Genomic DNA, 15,508 nt, shown 5'->3' on the forward strand with positions numbered 1-15,508 from the left:
AGACGGTAGCTCGTCGCGATAAATGTAGCTCCTGATAATCTGCAGATTTTCCAGAATCGATATATAGAAACGAAACGTCACTGCAGAAAACTACGTTGACCTAAAAATGAGATTACTCAGAGAAACGCCCATTGTTATTGGCTTTTTCGTCACGACACACGGGTTTTAGAAAAGTACTGGTTTTGGAGAGCTGGCAATAAATGCAAAAGCCGCCAACTTTATTCCTAGTCGTAGAGGGAAAGGACGTTTGAAATCATCCCATATTTGTTTAACTAGGCTCTGTTAGGGACAATCAGCACGTTAGTCAACAGTCGTATTTGCAAGCCACGTGGCATCTACAAGCGCAAGTTATAGTCAATACAAATGGTTCAAATGGCTCTGAGCACTATGGGACTTAACATCTATGGTCATCAGTCCGCTAGAACTTAGAACTACTTAAACCTAACCTAAAGACATCACACAACACCCAGTCATCACGAGGCAGAGAAAATCCCTGACCCCGCCGCGAATCGAACCCGGGAACCCGGGCGCGGGAAGCGAGAACGCTACCGCACGACCACGAGCTGCGGACATAGTCAATACAGAACAGTGTTAGTACAGAACAGTGCTGATGACAGTGACTATGTCACAAGGACATCCTTGGAACACTAAAACATTACAGTAGCACATTCAACTGGATCTTGTACGCCCAGTAAGTGAATCGCTACCAGTGTCGGAACGTGTGCAAAGGGCGCGCATGCACATGTACGTGAAGACAGATGCTGAGAAACGCCGAGATGGCTAGCGGGTAGTGTAATGGATAAACGCATAATTAGCACAAGCGTCTGTTACAGACTGCGAGCAGCACCTATGAGGACACTTTAAATGTTAGCGTTATTGTTAGGTAGAAAAAAAAAGAACAGAAAATATATTTGGAACTGGCTGCAAGGCATATCTACCGGGAACTGATTACCGGCACAGTGAGTAGAGCGACAGAATCGAACAATTGCAGCAGATGGCTGCACCAAAAACTACCACTTTTCCTGAATTTGATGAGGTTCGAACTGGAGATTAGCAAGGACACCTTCATTAAACTGAAACCAGTTTATCCACATCTGAATGTGTGTCAAGTTACAGATGTGTACCGGGCAGCACGAATAGTCACAACTATACATAAACTGTAACACTGCGTGTATACGATGTTACTGTGAATACAAAAACGATGAAATGCGTTGGATGAATTGCAGGGCTGCCACAATGGCTACTCCTCTTACAGAGCAACAAGGAGGATGACAATACTTTCATCCTTATCCGCTGCACAACCGTGACTGCAGATTCCGAAACCCCTCGCTTCTGTGGCCCCAAGCTGAGGTGTACAGTCTAATCAAGGTCACCGACGTACAGTGAACTGCATATAAATTAAACAACACCATCCCTTCTAGACGTCCCACTTAATTAGTCGCTAACATTTTTCGTAGATCCCACTCACGATAAATGCTTTAATGACTAACTCTTACAGCAGTTACAGCCACTTATTAAACGTAAGAATATAGATATTCTTACGTTCTAGCTTATGAATCTTCTATAAGAACACGAAAGGAAACTAATCTGCACCTATATCTGTGTCCTGTAACGCACCTTCCGTATATGGTGCAGGATACTTCTGATACTATTGTCATTTCCTCAGTGACATATGGGAGAAGAAATAATATTTTTCGTGACCCTTATAGGAACTTTCGTTATCAAAATTTTAGCATCTATCTCTGAATTTGGATATCTCCTTGAAAGTCACTCTCTTGTTGAAAGAACCTGTGGTGAAATGTGCTCGCCTATTCATCCTACACTGCTAAGACCCCCAGCCACAGAAGGAAAAATTGTGGAGTTTACAGAGGGTAGAATATACACAAGGAGTAATTGTGGATGTTCGGTGTAGGTGCTAATTTCAAATGAAACATCTAAACATGAGAGTAAATCGTGGCGAGGCAGCGTGAGAGCAGAATAGTTACACAGAATGTTTGCCAATATAGGGAACTAATGTAAAAAAAAATGGTTCAAATGGCTCTGAGCACTATGGGACTTAACAGCTGAGGTCATCAGTCATCAGTCCCCTAGAACTACTTAAACCTAACTAACCTGAGGACATCACACACATCCATGCCCGAGGCAGGATTCGAACCTGCGACCATAGCAGTCGCGCGGTTCCAGACTGAAGCGCCCAGAACCGCTCGGCCACACCGGCCGGAGAACGAATGTAGTCTTAACTTTTGCTAAATGTTACGCTGTGCATTTTATTTATGCGACTCAACTGCTAAAGGAACACATTGTGTGACTCTGTGGGATCCTATGTATACAATCTCAGACGACATGCACGTAAGGTTAAGAAATGTGTGCGACCAAAAGCGGGTATGACTAAACGGCTGCCGGCCGAGGTGGCCGTGCGGTTAAAGGCGCTGCAGTCTGGAACCGCAAGACCGCTACGGTCGCAGGTTCGAATCCTGCCTCTGGCATGGATGTTTGTGATGTCCTTAGGTTAGTTAGGTTTAACTAGTTCTAAGTTCTAGGGGACTAATGACCTCAGCAGTTGAGTCCCATAGTGCTCAGAGCCATTTTTGAACTAAACAGCTACAATCTTCCAACGAAACAGGATGCTAGTCCAAAATTGTTTATAGGCAATCAGCTGAAAAAATCGTTCATACTTTCTGAAATCGTCAAAGCGTAACTACGTGGTAGTTTTGGTCTTTCACTGAAGAAACTTTACCAGGTATTAGGGACAATTCACATAAATGTGTTTCACAGAACTAATAAGATCACGCTGCTATGAGTGTTCCGCAGCTCGTGGTCGTGCGGTAGCGTTCTCGCTTCCCACACCCGGATTCCCGGGTTCGATTCCCGGCGGGGTCAGGGATTTTCTCTGGCTCGTGATGACTGGGTGTTGTGTGCTGTCCTTAGTTTAGTTAGGTTTAAGTCGTTCTAAGTTCTAGGGGACTGATGACCATAGATGTTAAGTCCCATAGTGCTCAGAGTCATTTGAACCATTTGCTATGAGTGGTCGTCAATCAGAAGTACCGATTCTTCTGAGAGAGTATTTTAAGCCGATTTTGTTCACTGCTGTGCGCAAAACTGATCCGAATATTCCCCCAGCAACGAATCAGAACACACATGTTGGAATTTTTTCTGACCTCAATGAAGTATCTATCTTTTTTCTTTTTTATTTGCTTCTAAAAATAGATATTCATTGACATAGTGAATGTAGAAGTCCCTCACATTGTAACAGCGAAATCTAGTGCTATGCAAATCGTACTTTAAAACAGGGTCATGAATACCTGGAGAAAATCGATCATTTGTCTACTGAAGCAAGAGCCTGTAATCTGCAATTAGAGCATCAACCATTTCCATTATCCTTGTCTGTAATTCATCAAATACGCAACATGTTAGAAAATTCTGTATGGAATTTGAAGAAGACGTACTGAATGTACACAAAGGAACAGAAAATTTCAAAAGTTCCGCATAGAAAATGCGAGGTAGCATTATTCACATAATTTCCACGCGGGAAGAGCTACCGCATCCTGTGAAGAGACGAGGCGCGGCAAGTGAAATTCCATAAATTTTGCTGCAGAAAAAGTATGAGACACAGTGTTCAGTCAGTTTGTTGAACGCTCTGACTTCACATCATATCTCGTGCTTGCGAATTTATTTTCTTCTGATGCTTTTATTACGTATGTAATTCAATTCCCGCACATGTTACAGAGACCTTTGAATGCAGTAAGTTTAAAACAGCGTTTCAAATACTCTACGGAGAGAAAGAGTTTAGAAGTCTCACATTTCTTGTTACAATTCTATAGTTTGTGAACGGGGCCTTTTATCACAACAGTTGTCTAGCTCGAAAGGAATATTTTTTTGTGAATTACTGTCGATAGTAACAGTGCTTGTAGTTCTCTCCGTGGATGACTTCGAACGCTGCGTCGTACGCTTCAATGAACGCGTCAGTACCACATTCTCTCTTCTGCCGGATGAACTTTCCTGTAAGCCTTTAGCATAACCTTTCCCTACAGCATATGTTACGTTAAATGTATTCTTTCAGTGGACTATCTTCCGTTTTAAGTTCTAGAAAAAATAGCTCCACCAATCGGCACTGATGATAATAGTGTTACCGTCTGGATGAATACACACGGTGTCATCTCTTACAAATGATAAAATGTTATGCAACTGTATTATTATTATTTTTATTTTTATCAGTGATCACATACAAGGAACTGTTGAACGACCACGTTGCGTTGATTGTATTAAAACTAATAAAATAAATAGAAAAAAGTTTCTTGTTTAGAATTTCTCTAAGACTTTGCTGCTAAATAGCAGTTATGTAAGCAACGGCACGGTCCACCTGCTTCCGGCGAAACCCATCTAACTGAGCCCGTAACACTTCCTCGACTGTGACCGCTTTCTGCTTGGGACGATAAGCAGCAATTCGGTACGGCCTTGTGTTCAGGCAGGTACAGCAATTTAACTGCAGAAATATCCGGTCTGTGGGCTTCCTGCCAACGTCTGGCATCAAGAGGGACAGTGTTACTCCAAGGACCAAGTCTGTCTGATCAGCGACTTGACCCACTTCGCTGCTAGCGGCCACAAGGTGACCTCGAGGAAGGGGTAGGAGCCAACACTTGGCATAGCCTTCCGGTAGGAAGAGTAACACACTACTGGCCATTAACATTGCTACACCAAGAAGATGACGTGCTACAGACGCGAAATTTAACCGACAGCAAGAAGATGCTGTGATACGCAAATGATTAGCTTTCCGGAGCATTCACACAACGTTGGCGCCGGTGGCAACACGTACAAGGTGCTGACAAAGGAAAGTTTCCAACCGATTTCTCATACACAAACAGCAGTTGACCGGCGTTGCCTAATGAAACGTTGTTGTGATGCCTCGTGTAAGGAGGAGAAACGCGTAACATCACGTTTCCGACTTTGATAAAGTGTTGCATATCGCGATTGCGGTTTATCGTATCGCAACATTGCTGCTCGCGTTGGTCGAGATACAATGACTGTTAGCAGAATATGGACTCGGTGGGTTCAGGAGGGTAATACGGAACGCAGTGCTGGATCCCAACGGCCTCATATCACTAGCAGTCGAGATGACAGGCATCTTATACGCATGGCTGTAACGGATCGTGCAGCCACGTCTCGATCCCTGAGTCAACAGATTGGGACGTTTTCAAGACAACAACCATCTGCACGAACAGTTCGACGACGTTTGCAGCAGCATGGACTGTCAGCTCGGAGACCATGGCTGCGGTTACCCTTGACGCTGCATCACAGACAGGAGCGCCTGCAATGGAGTACTCAACGACGAACCTGGGCGCACGAATGGCAAAACGTCATTTTTTCGCATGAATTCAGGTTCTGGTTACAGCATCATGATGGTCGCATCCGTGTTTGGCGACACCGCGGTGAACGCACATTGGAAGCGTGTATTCGTCATCGCCATACTGGCGTACAAGCCGGCATGATGGTATGGGGTGAAACTGGTTACACGTCTCGGTCACCTCTTGTTCGCATTGACGGCATTTTGAACAGTGGACGTTACATTTCAGATTTGTTACGACCCGTGGCTCTACCCTTCATTCGATCCCTGAGAAACCCTACATTTCAGCAGGATAATGCACGACCGCACGTTGCAGGTCCTGTATAGGTCTTTCTGCATACAGAAAATGTTGGACTGCTGCCCTGGCCAGCACATTCTCTAGATCTCTCAGCAATTGAAAACGTCTGGTCAATGGTGGCCGAGCAACTGGCTCGTCACAATACGCCAGTCACTACTCTTGATGAACTGTGTTATCGTGTTGAAGCTGCATGGGCAGCTGTACCTGCACACGCCATCCAAGCTCTGTTTGACTCAATATCCAGGCGTATCAAGGCCGTTATTACGGCGAGAGGTGGTTGTTCTGGGTTCTGATTTCTCAGGAAATTGCGTGAAAATGTAATCACATGTCAGTTCTAGTATAATATATTTGTCCAATGAATACCCGTTTATCATCTGTATTTCCCTTGGTGTAGCAATTTTAATGGCCAGTAGTGTATCTTTGGTAACTGTTCCTGTTGGAATTGGTTTAATATTCTTATTGTTCTTTATCTGACAGTTTTTTCATAATTTAGTTGCATCATATTTTGAATGCCGCCAAATGTGAATTTCCTATATTTCCCACATGCAGGTCCACTCCATCATATCCAGTTGTAAGGTCGGTAAGAAAAGTACGAGTGTAGGCCTCTTTGGCCTTCTATCTTTTGTAAACACAGTCAGGTCTTTGCAGAAACGTGAAGATCCCGTCTTTGCTACACATTACTATTTCTTATTCATAGTAGAATTGCAATTTGTAGTTTTGCCGTATTAGCATCAGACGAGCCAGTTGTTGGTGGAGACATGGAGACTAAGAGATGACCACCAGGAAAAGGGGTATCGCGTGCGCTGGTAGAGTCTGGCTGTGACTGAAGAAACATGAAGTTCGAGTCACCGTGATCTACGTGTCTTGTACTACAATGGATGTATGATTCACTACTGTAAGGAGCTTCCATGCCCAGCGAGTTCAGTCACTGAGGACTTATTTTCAAGTGCTTGATAATGGTTCTTCCTGATTTTGAACGCCCCATTTAACCTGTTACAATTGATTACCGTCCTCTGTCATCAGATTAAGTTTCCGTGATTCCTGTATGAATTAAACTGCCTTCATTTGTCTTCCTCGTTGTTGTAGTCTTCACTCCGAAAACTTGTCTGACGCAGCTCTCCAGGCTAGTCTTGTTTCTGTAAGCTTATTCATCTCTGCATAACTATTGCAAACTACAATATTCGATTCTGCTTACTGTATGCATCCCTCGGCCATACTCTACAATTTTTACCCGCCTCCACTCTTAAACTCTCAATTAACGAAGCTTTGATGCCCCAGCACGTGTCCCATCAACCAAACCCTTCGTTTACTCTAGTTTTGCCATAAATGACATTTTTCTGCAATTCGATTCACTATCTCCAAATCAGTTATTCGATTTACCCTCTAAACTTCAGCATTGTCTCACGACATTTCAGAAGTTTCTGCGGTCTTGTCTGAACTGTTTATCGTCTACGTTTCACGTCTCCACAAGACTGTACTTCATATAAATAACTTCAGGTAAGACTTGCCTATACCTAAATTTGCATCATATGTTAACAAATTTCTACTTTTCACATTCTTTCTTCTATAGGCAGTCTGCAATTTATATCTTCTATACTTATTTGCTGCGTAAACAGCAAAACTCATCTACCGCTTTTAGTGTTTCATTTCCTAATCTAATCCCCTCAAAAACAGTTTTGACTATAATTCATCATCGTCATATTACTTGCGTTGATGTTCATCTGATAACTTCTTTTCAGGATGCCGTCTCGTCCATTCAACTAATCTTCCAAGCCCTTTTCTAAGTGCGATAAAATTACAATGACATCAGCAAACATCAACATTTTTTCTCTGATTCCTGAATTTGAATTCCTTTTTCTTTTCTGCTGACTCAGAGTGCGTATTGTGCTTAGTCTATAACCATGTCTCACTCCTTTCTCAACTACTACTTCCCTCTGACGTCTTTCGACTTTTATAACAGCAGTCAGGTTTCTATAAAATTTGTAAATAACCCTCCCGTCGATGTATCTTTAGAATTTCAAAAAAATGTATTCCCGACAGCATTGTCAAAACCATTCTCCAAATATGCACATGTTAAGAACGTAGGTTGCCTTTAATCAGTTAATTTTCTAAGATAAATTGTAGAGTAAGTGTGGTTCGGAGTGTTCGTGATTTCCTTGGAACGCGAAATGGTCTTTCTCGAGTTCGGCTTCTACCAGCACCCTTCAGCACATGATTTTTTTGGAACAGAGTTGTTACTTTCTTCTTGAGGTCTGACACTGTTTCACCTATCTCACATATCTTCCACATCCCGAGTAGCTCAATAACTCCAAAACATGTCGTCTACTTCAGGAGCCTTGTTTCTACATCTACTACAGTATTCTGCAATTGATACTTAACTTCTTGGTAGAGGGTTCACAGAACCAGTTTCAGATTATTTCTCGACCGCCCAACTATCGATTAGCTCTTGGGAAAAATGAGAACCTAAATATTTCCCTGATAACTCTGAATTCTCTTATTTCATTACAGTGGTAATTTCTCTCTTGTAGGTGGGAGTCAATAAAATACTTTCGTAATCGGAGAGAAAATTATTTACTGAAATTTTGTGAAAAGATCTCGCCGCAACGAAAAATGCCCAACAAGCATATCATATCCGTGACAAAAAGTGCTATCGTTCTATAAATTTTTTTTTTTATGTTCTCCGTCAAACCTACCTGGTAATGATCCTGTAACACGCAGCAGTACTCTACCAGGGCATGGACAAGCGTAGTGTAAGTATGTCTCTTTACTTGATATGTTGAATCTTTTAAATGTTTTGCCAATCACAGTCTTTCGTTCAGCCTTTCCACAACATTTTTATGTGATAGTTCCAGTTTAAATTGTTCGTGACTGTAATCCATAACTGGGGTCAGGTCTTTCAGTGCTCTATCCAATTAGTCTCATAGAATCATATCTATAACAGGAGAATGGGAATGAGGCTGGGAGGCCAGACTGTATGGTTGCAGATTTCTCTGTCTGCAGCCCTCCTGGCAGTGCTACCTGATTCCCACACTTCAAGGTCAAAGCTAACCCATACCCCCCCCCCCCCCCCCCCACACACACACACACACTTTCCCAATATAAGGACAGCCCAACGGGATCCCCACAATTCTCCAGCCACTGTCGAAGATGGCCAACTGAAGCTCACTTGTCCTAAGTTATTATGGTGTTAAAGCCAGACGGTTCTGGTGCAATGTATAATATCATAACGAATTTCGAGACATTTGATATTTCAATAATTTGGGAGCAATTGATCTACAACGCTTTATTATATGCAGACCAGCCTTTTCCTTTTGCCTTCACCACATTTGCGTTTGACACATATGTTGAACATACCTCCTCCTCCCCCTCTCTGTGTTCCCCTCTTAACCTCCCCATCTTCCACCTCATCCTCTCACTACTGTCTTTTTGTCTCCTCCTCCCCACACTCTCCCTCCCTTCATCTTCTTCTTCCCTTTTCTTTGCACATTTCTACTAACCCTTCATTTTCACCCTACCTTCTTCTCCATCTCTTTGACCATTTCCTCCTCCCCCTCTCTCTTCCTGTTTTCCAATCTTCCTATTCCACCTGCCCACTACCCTCATACACCTTCCACCTGTCTCATACCTCTCCCCCTTCCTTCTCCTTCCCATCCCCTCCTCTACTTCAACCGGTCCACAGCTATGCACATTGGCATGTTTGCCAACTGCATTACAATTCAATAAGACCAGTCATACAGGCCAGGCTGCAAGTCAGTGGCTTGAAAATCTTTCTTTTTCGTGACATACAGGACGACATGCAAAGCAGGTTGATAAAGCAAGCCAACATTACTTCAACATAACATGCCTGTCATGCAGGACAGCCTACATGTTGGCCTCAGGAAACCACTTCTTGCACATGACACGTAGGCTGCCCTGCAAAGCACATTGATTTGGCAGGCCAATACTGTTCCCACATAACATAAGACTCTTGCTGGCAGCCTAAATGCCAGGGGATACAAAACACATTTCTGCCTATATCTCCAAACCTACGGAGATAGAAAGTTATAAACTCCACAGTGCTGATACTCGATAGGCCTGCTTTTCAATCCAGGGAAATATAAACATGAATATGTACACTCTGCCTTATATTATAACAGATTACACTCTGCCCCCCCCCCCCCAATCCTCCTTCTTCGAAGTTGTGTTAATGACTGGTGACTCTCAGCTGGTTTAGGATACTTGTTCTGGCTCCAGTCCATTCCCACCCTAAGTGGCCTCTTCCTGTACACAATGTGGAAGCCTACCTGCCTAAAGTTAGTAATACAAAATACTCCATTCAAGAATAACAAGGGGAGGAGGTATACTTAGAAGTGGCCAGGAGAGACAGGAACATTTCAGTTAAATTAGATCATGATCAGGCAGAGATTCCAAAATCAGATATTGAATTGTAAGGCATACCCAGGAGTAGATATAGACACAGCTCACAATTTAGTAATGATGAAGGGCAGGTTGCGGTTTAAGAGGCTAGTGAGGAAGAATCAATACGTATGTAAGTTCTAAGGAACGAATAGACAATGCTTGAAGTTCTCAAACGGACACTGCTATGATGAGTAGTTCAGTAGGCAGTACAGTTGAAGAGGGACGGGCATCTCTAAAGAGGGTAATCACAGAAATTGGAAAGAAAACTACAAGGACAAGGAAAAATGAATGTGAAGAAACCATAGGTAACATATAAAATACTTTGGCTGATCGAAAAAAGAAAGAGGTACAAAAATGTTTAGAGAAATTCAGAATACAGAAATACAAGTCACTTGGGAACGAAATAACTAGGAATAACAGGGAAACTAGGATGAACTTGTAGCATGAAAAATGTGAAGAAATAGAAAAAGAAGTGATTGTCAAAGGGACAGATCCAGCTAATAGGAAAGCCAGTATAACCTTCGGTGAAATTAAAAGTACAAGCGGCAACATTAAGAATTAAATGGCAGTTCCACTGGCAAACACAGACGAGAGATCAGATGGGTGGAAAGAGTAGATTGAGGGCCAATATGAGGGAGAGGAAGAACCAAGAGTCAATTCGGAAAAGGTAGGAGATCCAATATAAGAATCAGAAGTTAGAAGCGCTTTGGAAGACTTCAAATCAAATAAGGCAGAAGGAAGAGATAACATTTCAACATAAATTTTAAAAGCATTTGGGGAAGTAGCAGCAAAACGACTATTCACATTGGTGTGTAGAATTAAGACACTGATTTCACAAAAAAAAAAAAAAAAAATCATCCACAAAATTCCGAGGATTGCAAGAGCCGAAAAGCACGAGAATTGTCATACAATCAGCTTATCAGCTCATGCATCCAAGTTACTGACAAGAACAATGTATAGAAGAATGGGAAAGAAAATTGAGGATGTGTTATATGATGATCAATTTGGCTTTGGGAAAAGAAGAGGCACCAGAGAGACAGTTCTGAAGCTGCAGTTGATAATGGAAGCAAGACTAAAGGAAAATCAAGACATATTCAAAGGATTTGTCGATTTGGAAAAAGCGTTCGACAATGTAAAATGGTGCAAGATGTTAGAAATCATGAGAAAAATAGGGGTAAGCTATAGGGAAAGAGGGATAACATATAATATGTACAAGAAACAAGACGGAATAATAAGAGTGGAAGACAAAGAACGAAGCGCCAAGATTAAAAATGGTGTAAGACAGGGACGTAGTTTTTCGCACCTACTGTTCAATCTATACGTCCAAGAACCAATGACGGAAATAAATGGGAGGGTCAAGAGTGAGATTATAATTCAGGGTGAAAAGATATCAGTGATAAGATTCGCTGGTGACACTGCTATCCTGAGTGAAAGTGAAGAAGAACTACAGGATGTGTTGAATGGAGTGACCACAATGTGACAGAATGTGGATTGAGAATAAATCGAAGAAACACCAAAATAATGAGAAGTAGCAGAAATGAGAACAGCGAGAAACTTAACATAAGGATTGATAGTCACGAGTCGATGAAGTTAAGGAATTCAGCTACTTAGGCAGCAAAATAACCTATGATGGATGGAGCAAGAAATACAAAGAAATCAGACTAGCATTGCTGAATATGGCATTCCTGGCCAATAGAAGTCTGCTAGTATCAAACCTAGGTCTTAACTTGTGGAAGAAGTTTCTGAGAATGTAAGTTTGGGGGACATCAATCTGTGTTAGTGAGACATGGAGTGTGGAAAAACCAGGACAGAAGATACTCGAAGCCTTTGAGATGTGCTGCTACAGAAGAATGTTGAAAATTAAGTGGTCTCGAAAGGTAAGGAGTGACGAGGTTCTCCGCAGAATCGGCGGTGAAAAGAATATACGGAAAATACTGACAAGACGAAGAGACATGATGATAGGACATCTTTTAAGGCATCAGGGAAATCAGGGGATAACTTCCATTGTATAAGGGGCGCTCAAAAATACGGCGTCTGGAATGCGCAAACCGGTGACAGTTGGGTCATATCGTGGCGTGTGTAACGAGGTGTGATTCCGACCAGAGCGTGGAAGTTCACAGCCCGTCGCTAGAGGGCACGCGTGCACATCACGTGACCGTACAGAGCTAGCAGCAGCATGCATCAATCATCGAGCGCTGTCAGTTAGAGTTGGGCAACACGATTCTTTTTCCCGATTCGATTCCTACGATTGTATCTCACATTGCGAATCGATTCCTACGATTCGTTCACGATTCTTTCACGATTTATTCTAGAAGTGATCTCCATACTTAGTACAGAGATCACTGCATTCTAGTGTGCGATGGCACGATTCCTACGGAATGCAAAAAGTTCTACATCTTACTCACAGATGGCAGGACATGTCTGAAATTGTCAATGGGGTTAGAATCGAACTGTGTCATGATAAGATATGCCAGAAATAGTTTATTCATGAGTAAACGTGCATATGACGTTCCAGTTACAAGTGTGATTCTCGATTTATACGTGTAATGCTTTAATTGATGAAAGGTCACGTCTGATTTGATTGCATCTATTGTTTTATTTCAGTATGCCAGGAAAGAGGAGTCGATTTGTGCGAAAGGTGGTGCAAAATTACGTGGTATGCCAGTTTGGTTGTGTGGCTTGAATGTATCTGACTACAGACGTCTGTTTTATAGTAACAAAATCTAGCAGGGAGGCAGACGTGGTTTGGCTCATATTATCCTATTCAAAAAAAGTTGAAAGCAAACAGTTAAATAAATATAAATTTTCATTTCCGAGATACCAGCGATCAGAGGAAACCATGTCTAACCTAAAACATATCTCGGATGATTGTTAGTATTGAATGTACGCTAAGTCGAACGTGTTCGTATTCGGATAATGTTATACAGCCATCTCACAAAATTTTGATACACCTCTACTGTAACATCCAATAGTAACAAAGATTTACGAAATTGCGATATAAAATACTTATTGTGTAAAATCGAGTTTTTTCAGGAAACACACCAATATAGATAAACTTAAAAATCAAAATCCGTATCTAAATATAAAATTTTATCCAAACTGTTAAAGCCGTTCCCAAGAAACACGAAATTTGCGTTTTTATTTAAAAAATTCTTTTGTGTAAAATCACGTCCTGTAAGGAAAGACACCTATATACAGATAAACATAAAAACCAAAACCTTAACTACATTCAATACGTACTAACAAAGTTTCACGAGATGGCATTATAAAAACATGTGAAATAGCGTTTTTATAATATAAAATTGCGTTTTTACGAATGGAACTGTGTAGGATATATATATTGTAAAATTGACTTTTTACGAAAGAATGGAACTACGTAGGTGAACTTAAAAAGCAAAAACCAGTCTAAATACAAAATTTCATTCAAATCGTTAGGGCAGTTTTCGAGATGCGCGAAATATAATACATAATCCAAGTGCTATTGCTCGTGTGTAAAGAAGGTATGTGTGTTTTGCATTGCACCTGCAGCAAATAAGAGGTACGTATTTATTCATCATACTTGGATTTCTTGATTTTAATCGTGTGTATTGAGAGCTGTGTACTCGCCGTATATCGTTTCTGTCATCACTAGTTCGTGTAATACTCGCGCAAACTAAGCTGACGTCGGCGCGGTGGCTGATGGTAGCGATGGTAAATGGGAGATGCCTTTACGCTCGTTCCCGTCAGCCACCGCCATGTGTCAGCTTGGTCTTCACGAGTAATATTACGGCCCACGAACTTCGTTTGTTCGTTCCGAGCTTCCTTTGTTCACACGCATCCTCCAACAGACTGCCATCTGGCGGACGTAATCATTCGGCATGATTCGGAAGTTGCCTACGAAGCATAGCGTACTAAGAATCGATGAATCGTTGGAACTTGGAATCTTCACGACTCAGAAACACGCAATCGATCTTATGATTCTTTTGAACGACGATTCGTCCGTATCACGATTCGATTTTTACGATTCTTTATTTAGAGTCGTTCAAATGAACAACTCATTCACGAATCGCCACAACTCTACTGTCAGTCGCATTGCAAACAGTTACTTGGAGGAATCAAAAGAAGAGTAAAGAGGTGTTCTCCGTTTTCTGACAGTGGAAGGAGTTGGAGAAACGGACATTCATCGACGAATGTCACAAGTGTACGCTGAACACTGTATGTTCCTTGCAAGGGTCGAGGCGTGGCACAAGAGCTTCAGGGAAGCACATGTGTCGTTAACCGATGATACACGATCTGGAGCACCACACTGCATTACCGATGACATCGTCCAGCTGGTGGATGCACTCATTAACCAGGACCGCCAAGTGACAGTGAAAGCCATAGGCGCCATTGTCGGATTGAGCTTTGGAAGTGTTCACACAATCATGACGGAACGAGTGCATATGCGCAAAGTGTGTGCCCAATGGGTACCGCACAGTCTTCAACCAAACCAGGAAGCATGTCGAATGGCCCACTGTCTTGCTCATCTGCAGCGCTATGCTTGGGAAAGGAATGCGTTCCTCGCACAACTGGTGGCTGGAGATGAGTCATGGTGTCATCTCTTCGAACCAGAATCAAAACAACACAGTCTCCAGTGGCAGCATCCAGGGTCACCACCACTAAAAAGAGCCGAAGCCATCCACAAGAGTGCAGGAAATGTTAAGCTGACGTTCTTCTTTTACCAAGACGGCCCGCTTCTGATTCTCTTCCTGCAGCACGGGACAACACTGAATGCCCAGCGTTACTCGCAAACCTTGCCCACCCTTCCCCAAGTGATCAAATCAAAACGACCAGGCAATCTCACCTGTGGGGTCATTCTGCTCCACGACAATGAAAAGCCTCATACAGCCAACACAGTCGCGGCATTCTTGCAGAAATTCAAATGGGAAGTTCTCGAACACCCTCCATACAGTCCGGACCTCTCTCCCTGTGATTACGCCATTTTTGGTGCCCTTAAGGAGGCTCTGAGGGCCAAACGGTTCACCTCAAACGACGACTCCAGCTGTACGTGCGGAACTGGTTAACATGGCAGCACAGGAATTTTATGTGACAGCCATTCACCGCCTTGTGTCACATTGGGACACGTGTCTCAACAGCCAGGATCAATACTTCTTACAGGTAGTGGTTGCTGTAATTATGTTTCCGGCTCGTTTCTTTTTGGACGCCCCTTATACTAGAGGCAGCTGTAGAGGGTAAAAACTGTAGAAGAAATCAGAGATGTAGGGTGCAATTGCTCGTCTGAGATGAAAAGTTTGGCATAGGAGAGGAATTCGTGGCTTGCCGCACCAAACCAGTCAGATGGCTGATGGAAAAAATAAAGAAGAAAAAACTGCACAGGCAGGATGCAGCCATGCTGTTTTCTCGGACGATCTCACGTTTATATCCAGCTACATGTATATGCACCACACTGAGCTAATATCTTGACATTTGCTGCATCTGTGCTGCCTCCACCA

The sequence above is a fragment of the Schistocerca americana genome, chromosome 4 (assembly GCF_021461395.2).
Source record: "Schistocerca americana isolate TAMUIC-IGC-003095 chromosome 4, iqSchAmer2.1, whole genome shotgun sequence".
NCBI lineage: Eukaryota > Metazoa > Arthropoda > Insecta > Orthoptera > Acrididae > Schistocerca > Schistocerca americana.